The 9,191-nt window shown below is 49.2% G+C and overlaps 1 protein-coding gene across 1 annotated transcript in view; it reads left to right on the plus strand.

Annotated features, from left to right (window-relative positions):
* The window catches only part of KCNB1 (potassium voltage-gated channel subfamily B member 1), a 128,040-nt gene that overhangs the window by 107,187 nt on the left and 11,662 nt on the right, over nt 1-9,191 (plus strand). The window lies entirely within an intron of this gene.

Here is a 9,191-nt window from a genome sequence, read left to right on the forward strand (position 1 = left end):
CAATAGCAGAACCCCCACATTGACTTGCTGACATGTAAAGTCAGGGCGACATGGTAGGTAGCCAAATGGAAGCCATCAGAACTTCTCCTACCTAGGAAAACAGTAAACCAAAGCCACACTGCACTGCCAGAGGGTTATGGCGATTAGTGCCCCCACCGAGCTCTTGAAGGATTCTGGGAAGTGGTTCCCACCACATTCCCACTTTGACCTGCACAAAAAAACCAGATGGGGCTTGCAGAACAATAGTGAATCATTGTCACCTTCACCAGGTGATGGCTGTATTACATCTGCTGTTCATGGCTTAAGCAAATTAATGCATCTCCTGGTACATGGTATGCCGCTATCGACCATGCTTCTTCATCCATAAGTGAGGTCAAGAGGAACATGTCAAGAACACAAAAGAGCCTTAGAATGCCTCTTAGTTCTGTCGTGCCCTGTGATGAAGTCAATGAGAAACTACAGCAACGCATGTCGACATGAATACTACAGCAACCCATGTCGACATGAATACTACATGAACCCTGGTGACATCGCTGGGCTGCCAGGGGCAAGGTCAGCAGTTTGAAACCTCCAGCTTCTCTGAGGGAGAAAGACAAGACTTTCTACTCCCATAAAAGCGTTACAGCCCCAGAATCTCACAGGGGCAGTCAACTCCACCCTGACCTATAGGGGCGCTGCGAGTCAGAATTGACTTGATGGCAGGGAGTTGAGTTTGTTGTTGTTGTTGTTGTTTACTAATGGTCTAGACCAAGGGTTCTCAACCTTCCTAATGCTGCAACCCTTTCATACAGTTCCTCATGTGGTGGTGACCCCCCAATATAACATTATTTTCATTGCTACTTCATCACTGTCATTTTGCTACTCTTATGAATTGGGCAACCCCTGTGAAAAGGTTATTCTACGCCCCCAAAGGGTCACGACCCATAGGTTAAGAACCGCTGGTCTAGCCCCTTCAGGAATGAAGGTTTGGGTCACCCTACCAGGCAAAAGAACCGTGACCAGTTGAGATGCTTACGTAGAGTGAAAAGGAATATGAAGCAGATAATAGAAGGCAGTTCAAAATACTAGTTACAACCACGTAACAAGTTGCAGAAACAAGGGCTGTAATTGTAGGATACTATTTATTTTATCATACATATGTGTTTGTGTATACGTAAAATTGCTTTTAAAAGCAATCGATCAACCTTCAAGCATTGGTAAACATTCAGTGATGAAGGGAGAAGTCCAAGCTACACTGAAGGCATTGGGAAAAAACACGGTCCCAAGACTTGAGTCTTCCCCTTTCTTTTTTTAATTTTTTTAATTTAAAACATTTTATTAGGGGCTCATACAACTCTTATCACAGTCCATACATATACATACATCAATTGTATAAAGCATATCTGTACATTCTTTACCCTAATCATTTTCTTTTTTTTTCCTTTTCTTTTTTTACATTTTATTAGGGGTTCATATAGCTCTTATCACAATCCATACATATACATACATCAATTGTATAAAGCACAACCACACATTCCCTGCCCCAATCATTCTCAAGGCATTTGCTCTCCACTTAAGCCCTTTGCATCAGGTCCTCTTTTTTTCCCCCTCCCTCGCGTCTTCCCCTTCATCCAACAAGCTTGGATTTGATTCTGGGCCCGTGTACCTCATCCACATCAGCGACCAGTCAGTGTTGGCTTGTGGGTTGCCATGACACTGAACACATTTCAATGGAGCTTGCAGACGAAGGTGGAGTACAGAGGAAAGGCCCGGTGAGCTACTACTGAAAACCAGACCATGAAAACCCTGTGGTGTGAGCCACAACCAATCCTGGGGGTATCCCGGCCCAGGACTGGGCAGCATTTTGTTCCCCTGGCCATCGAGTCTCTGGGAGTTGGGAGAGGATACAGCAGCAGCCACAACAAAACCCTGGATGCACCTCTCAGCTCGCACAGGCTGCCCATTGTCCGACATGGGGAAGTAGATCACCAGGCTTTCCTTCCTGGTCCATCTTTAACGGGAAGCTCCGCTGCAACTGGGTGGATGAGCCCCTCCGGGCTCCAGTGTCCACGTCCTCCCGGAGAGGAGCTCAGGCCCTTTCATACACAGATGTTCCACAGCTCGTCCACATTTCTGGCAGAACGGGGAGGGCAAGGAGGAAATGATAGACAGCATGTTTATTGTTGGCACAGACGTGGGCATGCTTGTGATCAGCCACCAGAGCCAGCAATTAAGAGGATGAGGCGGGCCTGGCTCACAGCACCCGCTAATCTTGCCCTGGGAGCCCCTGGGTGCTGATCTGTCATTCCAGAAGACCAAAGCCTCTTCGCCCCCGATGGGTGAAGCAAGCCTGGCACCACCACCCCACCCCAAGATCCAGAACCTCCTCGCTGGGAGGGAATTTGGGGTCAGCCACCAAGTCCTAGTCCTGGCTCCTGCCTGTGCTTCCTGGTTCCTGAAGCCCTGCCCAAAACCCAATTGGGCTCAGATCCCAGGAAACCAGTGCTGGAATGCAGAACCCCAGCAGGGGCTGCAGCTGGGGCCAGAGGACTAGGGATGGGGAACATGGGTCCTGCCTGTGGGGCTCACCCCAGAGGCCAGCCCAGCCCTGCTCCTTTGGGGTCAAGAGTTGTTTAGAGGGTGCCTGCTGCGTTTGACAGACACAGGGGCCCACAGGTCCAGAAGTAGAGAGCCTCATCTTCCTCCAGAGGATCGGTCGTGGTTTCCAAGAATGACCTTACAGTTAGCAGCCCCAACCCAAAGCAGGACCCTCTACAATACCCGGGCTCCTTTCTAAGGGCAGGGCTGTGAGGCGGAGGCCATTAGCCAACTTTTTTTTTAAATTAAAAGATCATTTTATTGGGGCTCTTACAACTCTTGTTACAATCTATACACTCATTGTGTCAGGCCATTGTTCTTTTCTAAATATTTACCCTCTCTTGAGCCCTTGGTATCAGCTCATCTTTTATCCCTCCCTCCCCCCACCCTCGTGACCCCTTGATAGATGATAAATTATTATAATTATTATTTTCATATCTCACACCGACCTCTGTCTCCCCTCCCCCTAGGTTTCTGTTGTTCTTCCCCCTGGAGGAGGGTGTGCAGTTATGTGTCGATCATTGTGATCGGTTCTCCCTCCCCCCACTCCCCTCCTCCACCACCCCACCCCTCTTCCATCTGGTATCTTCTATTCCCATTCCTGAATAGATGAGGAAAACTATTCCCAGCCAGGAAGGGGCCGGCCAGGATTCTGAGGACTTCGGAGGAAAAACCTTGCGCCCAGGGCTGGAGCTTTGGGGGCACTGGTAGAGCCCCTCGTGGCTATTAGGAGCATGCATGACCCCCAGGATGGAGACCTGGTAGGAGTGCACCCTCCCCAGCCCAACCCTGAGCAGCAGGTGCCCCCAGGTTCAATGCCCCGCCATCGACACACACACACCTCGGCTTCTTTCTGAGGTGTCCCCAAACTGAAGAGGGGGAGGGCGCCCTCAGGGACAAAGGGAGTGCCATCTGGAAATAACAGGCCCGGAGGACTGTAAAATGGCTGGGTGCATAATTCAGGCGTCTGTAGGCAGAACATCAATGATGGGGGCCCTCCCGGGAGTTTTCTGAGGGTTAGAAACTGGAGCTGACGTCCCTGCCAGCCTCTGGAGGAAAGGGGACCTCCCTGCTCTTAAACATACAGGCTGCCTGGGACCCGCTGGGGTCCTGAAGGCACCTTCCCCCAGAAGACAGACCACAGCGCACTCGCTGGCTGCTCCATGCGCTCAAAGACGCTCTGGACCAGGTCAGGCCAGGAACTACGCACGCTTGTCCCAAGGACTGGTAGCCTCGGTATGACTGGCATTCGCTCGGATAAATTCTCTGTTGTGGGCGCTGCCCTCTGCACCATGGGGTGTTTGGCAGCATCTTTGTCACCCACCATTACCCAGTACCACCATTCCACTGACTCTGACCACCAACAAAAGCCAAAAGCATCCGTAAATGTCCCCTGGGGAGCAAAGTCCCAAGCGTCTGGCAAACCCCCATGCTGTAAATAAGGAAACTGAGGCAGGCGGCATTTCAGTAAGTGGCAGGGCCTGGATTCCCTCCCCAGGAGTCCAACTCCAGAGTCAGCTTTTCCAAAGTGTGTCCCCAAACGTTTCATCCCAATCATCTTATCTGTGTTCATTCGCATGACTGTTTCATGCAGAGATCCCTGGTTTGTGGATCAGCAGTTTTTCCCACTCTTCTACCTCGGGAGAAGGCTCAAAGAAGACAGTGAAGGCATCTTTTCAGTTGGTTTGTTTTTCAAGTCAGGGAAGAACTCAAGCGCTCCCTGCTCTAGAGTCATTGGTGACAACTCCTCCTGACCCCTCAGGACGGGGTAGAACTGCCCTGGCCGCTTTCTGAGACGGCCATTCTTTCTTGGAAGAGAAAGCCTGTCTTTCTCCCGCAGAGCAGAGAAATGGTGGCTTCGAACTGCTGCCCTGATGCCACCAGGGCTCCGTGCAAAGTAAGGAAAGGGTGGTACAGAATGCACACCGTACTCCGTACGTACATACGTACAGCAGCAAAATGCAGACGGGCTGCCGCCAGCACCAAGCCAAACACCAACCATGATTCGCCTACACTGACCTGCAGAAAAGCACCAACGGGCTCTGTAATTGATGTTATGAAATCATACACGTGGAAAACGACATCAGCAAATGTTGCATTGTGTACATTTTTTTTCCAAAATATTTTATTGGAAGCAACTCTTACCACAATCTATCCATCCACCCATCGTGCCGAGCACATCTGCACATTTGTTGCCAGCATCCTTATTTGCTTTCTACTTGAGCCCTTGGCATCAGCTCCTCATTTTCCCCCTCCCTCCCCGCCACCCCTCCCTCATTAACCCTTGATAATTTATAAATTATTATTATTTTGTCATGTCTTACACTGTCCGACATCTCCCTTTCAGCCATTTTTCTGTTGTCTGTCCCCCAGGGAGGGGGTTATATGTAGAGAAACACACCAGCCTGTGTGATCACAAGGTGTCGATGGGATCAGGTATCAGGTATCAAAGAACAAAAAATCATATCATCGTGAATGAGGGGGAGTGCAGAAAGGGGACCCAAAGCCCATCTGTAGGCCACTGGACATTCCCTTACAGAAGGGTCTCAGGGAGGAGACGAGCCAGGCAGGGTGCGATGTAGCAACGATGAAAAATACAACTTTCTTCTAGTTCTTAAATGCTTCCTCCCCCTCCCGCTATCATGATCCCAATTCTACCTTATAAATCCAGCTAGACCAGAGGATGTACACTGGTGCAGATAGGAACTGGAAACACAGGGAATCCAGGATGGATGAACCCCTCAGGGCCAGTGGTGAGAGTGGTGATACTGGGAGGGTGGAAGGAAGGTGGGATAGAAAGGGGGAACCGATTACAAGGCATTGTATACATTTTTTCAAGGAGAAAAATAATAAGACAAAACCACAAACAGTCTGCACCACAGTTACCTCTGGTCTCAGGAAGGCCAGTGAAGAAGTCTCCGTGTTTTTACTACTGACACTCTTTCTTAACCTGGGTGGCGAGGTCCCAGGTGTTTGCTGGATTATGTTTCGTACAAGATGGCATAAATTACTGCCAGGCTGGGTTCTCTGAAGAAGCAAAACCAGTGATGTGTGAATGTGTGTGTTTACATAAAGAGATCTATACTCAAACTGGCTCCCACAGCTCGTAGAAGTGGGCAAGTCCAGTCCAGTTCAAGTCTGTGGGTCAGACGTAAGCTGGAGGCTTCTCCTGACTCCTGTCGCTGCAGGGGCTGACAGAAAGCAGAAAGATGAAGCAGGGAGACCCCAGGCTGGTGGATGCAGAGCTGAATGAATCTGAGGTCACCAGGCGATAGGACAGGAAGTTGATGGACCAGATGCAGGATTCAGATCCAGCTGCAGAAGCTCACTAGCTCCCACACGCGGTCAGTCTATACCCCCTCCCTCAATCGTATCCAGACTGTTCTCTGCACTTGGCTGCTTCACAGAAGATCCCATTCTGGGTTGACTACCCTGTATTAGAATCGTATCGTGGGAGATGCCTGACCCACTTAAATTGACATGAAACCTTAACTATCCTCACCACCCACAATAATAGCACAATTCGAAAACCAGTGAACAACAAAGCTGGAGAGGGTGCAGAGAGACTGGAAATATATGCTGCTGGTGGGCATGTAAATATGTCACGACTATTGTAGAAAGCGAGATGGGGATGCCTAAACAAACAACTGAGAGTGGAAATACCATACGACTCAGCAATACCTTTGCTGGGCATGTACCCCCAAAAATAAGAGACAGCACACAGCAGATGCATGCTCTCCCGGGTTCATTGCAGCACAGTTCACAGTGGCAAAAAAGCTGCAAACAGCCCAAATGTCCATCTTCTTTAGAACAAGAGATAAAGTGTGCATTCCATACACACAAAGGAATACTATGCATCCGTAAAACACAGTGATGGACATGACATGATGGACCTGGAAACCATTATGTTGAATGAAGTGAGTCGATAACAAAAGGACAAATATTCTCTGAACCCACTTCTATAACGACAACCCCCAAGATGAAGCAGGTTTCTGCTCTCGGGTCACGTAATCTTTTAATCTGACCTCCCAAGCATGGAGGTAGAAAGCCTGCCTAGTCCCCACATCACCCCCTTTATATGTACAACCTAAAGTCACTTAGAGAAGACCTGACTTCAGCTGGGGTCAGTTTCTCAAGATGTGGGAGAGGAAGAGGGAGGTGGCCATTCCGTTGCTGCCATACAACATTATGCTGAGGTCACCCCAAGTTACAGGAGTGACACATGAGCTTTACTGGAAATCCCAGTCAAGATGAGAGAGGCAGGTATATATGTCTCAGAGAAGGCAATTATACTGGGGTCAGCCGAGTGGAGCAAACTTCCAGCGCGGGGGGGCGAGAGGGGGGGGATGCTTAACAATCCTTATCTAGAACCCCAGGGGGAACATGCCCCCTACTTTGTTCCTGATTGGACTCTTGTGATCTAGTTTATATCCAGCCCTTGGTGACCCAGGCCATGGACTACCGACTCCTGGGACTTTAGGTACTGTCCTTTGGAGTCCACCATCCATGAACGTACTTCAGCAGAAGGACTTGATATGGAAACTCCACTAAGTGACCAGGGCTTTCCCTCAGAGGAGGGGCTCTTTCCTGCTGGCTGGGACAGCAGGAAAGAATTCCAAGGGAAGGGACAGTGTGGGCTGGGCTTTCAAAGATGGGTTAAAGTTCACCAGACAGAGCAACAAGCCCAGAAATGGGAGCGATATCTGGTCCAACTGGGAATTGTGCACCTGGAAAAATACCAAGTTGGACCACTGGAGGCAGGAGAGGTTCCAGAAAGGGGTCCGAGGTAACAAAGGGGGTCCCAGTAGACACCACGTGTTCTGAAGGGGGGAGATCCATTGCAGGGGACTGAAGCCTCTCCTATTCCTAAAAGCAGCAGTGGGGTACACCCACAGGCAGTTTCAGGACAAGGACAGAAAACAAAACCCAGAGAGGTTCATTCGGAGGCTGGGTGGTCCAGGGAAGCTAACTGGGTGGTCTGAGCTAAGCTACACCACCACCCCCGCCCCCCACATGATCAAAGCCACAGCTCTTACTTACACTCACAGGGTTCCTGTGTGCCAGAGCAGAACTGTGCTCAGTAGGGTTTGCAGTGGCTGTGTTGTGGACGTAGAGGAGCAGGACTTTCTTGCAAGTCACGTCTGAGTGGATTCAAACATCCAGCCTTTCCGTTCGTTAGCTGATGGATATGTTAACTGTTTGCTCCACTTACAGGCTCATAGACTTGTTTAGGGATATAGATTTTGCCCTGAAGAGCCCTGGGCAGGGAAGAATCACAGGCAGGGAGGTGATTCAGTTGGTCATTTTGAAAAAGATCCCCAGAGCAATCCATTACATTTGCTTATGTTTTGCATAGTCTGCAAACTGGCCTCAATTCCATTAATATCAGCACATATCCCCCGAGTCCTTTCTCTGGGCCAAGTCCTCTTATTGATCCAGGACTCTCACAGGTAGATAAACAGTAGCTCTTAGCCTCAAAAAGCTCACAGTCCCAGTCAAGAGTAAATAATGTGGCTCCAGGGTGTTTGGGGATTCCTGGTCCCCCATTCAGTTGCTAACCACAAGATCAGCAATTCTAAACCACTGGTCTCTGTGAAGAGCTACAGTCTTGGAAATCCACAGGGGCAGATCTGCTCTGTCCCTGTCCTGTTGAATCATTAATATGTTGGAATCGACTCCGATTTGGGGCCATGCGTTTTGGGACTATTTATGCCTTTCTAGAAATTACCTGAAAAATCCTGACCACATTTTTTCTTCCAAGACGGTCCTTCGAGTTCATAGGGTCATTCACACAGCCTTGAAGAGCACCTGCTCTGGAGTCAGACAACCCTGAATTGAAGCCCTGGCACTGTCTCTTGCTATCCATGAAACCTCGATTTCCCCATCTGTTAGCTGGAGGGAATAGTCCCCAATGGAGCTGTTCAGGACAGTAAGGAATGCAGGGTGCCTCACATGCAATGAGCACCCAATAAATAGTAACGATTGTTATTATAGGAGCCCTCATGGCATACTGGTTACATGTTGGGCTGCTAACTGTGAGGTCAGCAGTTCAAAACCACCCAAAAGGTCAGCCGCTTTTCTGGAGAAAGAGGAGGCTTTCGACTCCCTTGAAAAATTACAGTCTCGAAAACCCACAGGGACAGTTCTACCCTGATTTATAGGGCCACCATGAGTCACAGCAGTGGGGCGTGTGTGTGTGTGTGTGTGTGTGTGTGTGTGTGTTTTATTGTCATTAGTCTCCTAGTTACCAGTGCAGACCCCCACCTCAATAAAGGTAGAACTATAGATCAAGATTAGCAAACTATGACCCGCAGGTCAAGTCCCGCCCACTACCTGGTTTTAAAAGTAAAGTTTTATTGGAACACAGGTCTGCCCATTCATTTCTGTAATACCTGAGCTGCATTCACAGTATCCCTGCAGAGCTGCTGGGTAGCTCCAGCAGAAGGTAGATAGGTGGATGGCCCTTTACAGAACAAGTTGACCATCCCTTGAGCTAGATGATTAACTTTGAATCATGTCAATGCCCTGGGCCTCTGCTTCCATGTGGACACAACAAATGTGTTTGAATGAATGATCTTTGTAGCTCATTCCATCACCAGCTGGCTAGTGAGATG

This window comes from Tenrec ecaudatus, chromosome 12 (assembly GCF_050624435.1).
Source record: "Tenrec ecaudatus isolate mTenEca1 chromosome 12, mTenEca1.hap1, whole genome shotgun sequence".
In the NCBI taxonomy this organism is placed as follows: Eukaryota; Metazoa; Chordata; class Mammalia; order Afrosoricida; family Tenrecidae; genus Tenrec; species Tenrec ecaudatus.